The sequence below is a fragment of the Vigna angularis genome, chromosome 8, assembly GCF_016808095.1.
Source record: "Vigna angularis cultivar LongXiaoDou No.4 chromosome 8, ASM1680809v1, whole genome shotgun sequence".
In the NCBI taxonomy this organism is placed as follows: domain Eukaryota; kingdom Viridiplantae; phylum Streptophyta; class Magnoliopsida; order Fabales; family Fabaceae; genus Vigna; species Vigna angularis.
In genome coordinates, this window is record NC_068977.1 from 18,335,953 (window position 1) to 18,339,474 (window position 3,522).

Here is a 3,522-nt window from a genome sequence, read left to right on the forward strand (position 1 = left end):
ATGCCAAATCCTAATAGTTATCAAGGGAGCATTGTGAGACCTCCTATTCAAGCTAACAATTTCGAAATCAAGCCTCCATTGTTGCAAGTCATTCAACAGAATCAATTTGGAGGTGCAAATTCAGAAGATCCTAATTCTCACTTGGAGAATTTTCTGGCAATATGTGATACCTTGAAAATTAATGGAGTTTCAGATGATGCAATTCGTTTGAGGCTTTTTCCCTTTTCTCTACAGGATAAAGCTAAAAACTGGCTACAATCACAACCTCAAGGAAGTATTTCTACATGGGAGGATATGGCTACAAAATTTGTAATCAAATACTTCCCTCCTTCCAAATCAGCGAAAATGAGGAATGAGATCACCTCCTTTGTGCAGCAAAACAATGAATCCTTATATGAGGCGTGGGAAAGATATAAGGAGCTAATGAGGAAATGTCCACATCATGCTTTACCTGAATGATTGCAAGTGCAGACTTTCTATAATGGTCTTTCACCCACTTTTAAGGCAATGTTGGATGCAGCAAGTGGAGGATCATTCATTTTGAAAACACCAGAGGAAGCTTTGGAGACTCTTGAATTAATGGCAAACAACACAGTGAATATGCAGTTTGACCGTCAAAATAGAAAAGCTGGTGTGTTGGAGGTTAATACATTGGATGCTATCTTAGCCCAAAACAAGTTGTTAACACAGCAGATTACAGATTTGACTCAGAAGATGGGAATTATGCAAGCGAATAATGTGAATACTAGATCTCCAGGGTGTGATTTTTGCGGAGGAATGCATCAAAATGGTGAATGTCAGGCAACTCACCAAGAGGTACACGTGAATGCAGTAGAACAACAACAAAACCAGTTCTCTACCAACTTTAATGCAAATTGGAGGCCCCAACAACCTAGACCTTGGAGTAATCCAATCCAATCTAACCCACCAAGGCCTCAATATCAATATCAAGCTCAGCCCAACAATCAAGGAAACAAGATGTTTACGTTGGAAAATGCACTAGAGAAGTTAACTATGCAAACTTCTACCTTTGTGGAGCAGACTTCAAATTTCAAGAGTGAGACAAGAACAAACTTCAAGAACCAGGAAGCTTCAATAAGAAATTTAGAGAACCAGATTGGTCAGCTTTCAAGACAACTCTCTGAAAGATCTCCTGACACATTCCCTAGTGACACTATACCAAACCCAAGAGAGCAATGCAAGACAATTCAATTGAGGAATGGAAGAGTGATAGAGAATGAAAAAAAAAGTGAGATGGAGGGAGAGAAAAAGAAAAGAGTGGAAGAAATAGTAGAAGAAAGTGCTGAAAAAGAAGTTGAGAGAAAATGTGAGGAGAAGGAAGAGGGAGAGAAAAATCAAGAGAGTGAGAAAAAGATGCGTGAGTATGTCCCTACCATTCCATTCCCTCAAAGGTTGAAGAAGCAAGAACAGACGAAGCAATTTGCAAGATTTCTTGATGTTTTTAAGAAGCTCCACATTAATATTCCATTTGCTGAAGCATTGGAACAAATGCCAAGTTATGCTAAATTTATGAAAGACTTGCTGTCAAAGAAGAGGAAGCTTCAAGATGATGAAACAATTATGCTCACAGAGGAGTGCAGTGCAATAATTCAGAAAAAATTACCTTCCAAGTTGAAGGATCCAGGGAGCTTTTTCATTCCATGTGAGATTGGAAATATAATGGTGGGTAAGGCATTGTGTGACCTTGGAGCATGTATCAACTTGATGCCTTTGTCCATTTTTAAAAGGCTGGGTATTGGTGAAGTAAAGCCCACTATGATCACTCTACAATTGGCAAACCGATCAATGACTTATCCTTATGGAATTGTGGAAGATGTTCTAGTAAAGGTGGACAAATTTATTTTCCCAGCTGATTTTGTGGTTCTTGACATGGAAGAAGATGCTAAAGTCCCAATCATTTTGGGAAGACCATTTTTAGCAACAGGGAGAGCATTGATAGATGTTGAACAAGGACAGTTGATTTTAAGAGTGGCAGATGAGAAAGTCACATTTTCTATGACTGAAGTAGTGAAGCACAAACTTGACAGAGAGGACTGTTTCAAAGCTGAAATAATTGAGTCTCTTGTGTTGGAGGAGATAAAAGTCCATGTAAAGCAGAATCCATTAGAGAGAACTCTACTGTCAGGAATGGAAGCAAAGGAGTTGAAAAGAGGAAGTAATGAGGAAGAGGTATTGAACTGCGATCAACAATTAGAAGTGCTGAAGCCAATATTCAATTCCACAAGAGGAATAGAAGATCTACACAAGGGTGAAAGTGGAGAAGTAGAAATGCCCAAGGTAGAATTAAAACAACTTCCTTCTTACCTGAAATACAAGTTCCTTGATGAGCAAAAGCTGAATCCAGTAATTGTGAGCAATGAGCTTTCCTCTACTGAAGAAGATAAACTCTTAAGGGTGCTGAGGGAGTATAAATCTGCCATTGGGTGGAAAATTGATGATTTGCAAGGTATTAGTCCTACTGTGTGGAGGCATAAAATTTATTTGGAAGAGGATTTCAAACCTGTGCGTCAACCACAAAGAAGGCTCAACCCAACTATGAAGGAAGTGGTAAGGAAAGAAGTCATTAAATTGCTAGATGCGAGAATTATCTACCCAATCTCTGATAGTGAGTGGGTGAGTCCAGTTCATGTTGTACCCAAGAAAGGAGGTATGACAGTGGTGACAAATGAAAACAATGAGCTCATTCCTACAAGAAAAGTAACAGGGTGGCGAATGTGCATAGATTACCGAAGATTGAATCAAGCCACAAGAAAAGACCACTTTCCACTTCCATTCATAGATCAAATGCTGGTGAAAAGGGAAGATCACTATTGCTTAGTCATGAGTGCTATCACAGGCTTGCAACCTCAACGTCTTCCAAATCCAGAGTTCACATCAGTGCGGGGTAAAGATAGATGGACCTTCTCTGCTTCTCAATGCCAAAATTCCCCTCCTCATGATCCAGAACCGTCAGCTCACATACCTCCAGTTCCTCGACCTACTACGACTGACACTCTTGCTCATATCCAGCAGTCCCTTACTGAACTCAAAGCACAACAAATCCTACATTATCAGGAGTTCATCCAATTTAGGGACAATCAAATTCTTCATCAGCAGAAGGTGGAACAACTCTTACAAGAAGTTCTCACCAAGCTCAACTCTAGTCATCACTAATCTTTTGAGTGTTAACCCCCTGTATTTTTTTTTACTTTCCATACATTGGGGACTTTGTAAATATGTAGGCTTATTTTGCATTTGCATGTGCATTTAACATTTATATGGAAATGTATCATTTTAGCTTTGCGTTCTATGTTTTGAACAATGATATTTTCTGAGCACATTGTGAATAGATTTCTAATTGCTTGTTGGGACACTTCACACACTACACAGTGAGATTTGACACTAAGATACTAATGAAAGATAATATTTGGGGAAAAGATAGAAAATATTTTCTGTTAGGTTTCTATGGTGACACTCACTGCACTTGGTTACTGGAGAATTGTCTGTCAACGTTTATATATA

General features: G+C 38.9%; 1 non-coding gene across 1 annotated transcript; it reads right to left on the bottom strand.

Annotated features, from left to right (window-relative positions):
- Nucleotides 1-342: 342 nt before the first annotated feature.
- Nucleotides 343-449, bottom strand: LOC128193842 (small nucleolar RNA R71). Its single transcript, XR_008245151.1, has one exon. It is a non-coding gene; the product is annotated as a small nucleolar RNA R71 (small nucleolar RNA).
- Between the last annotated feature and the right edge of the window lie 3,073 nt (nt 450-3,522).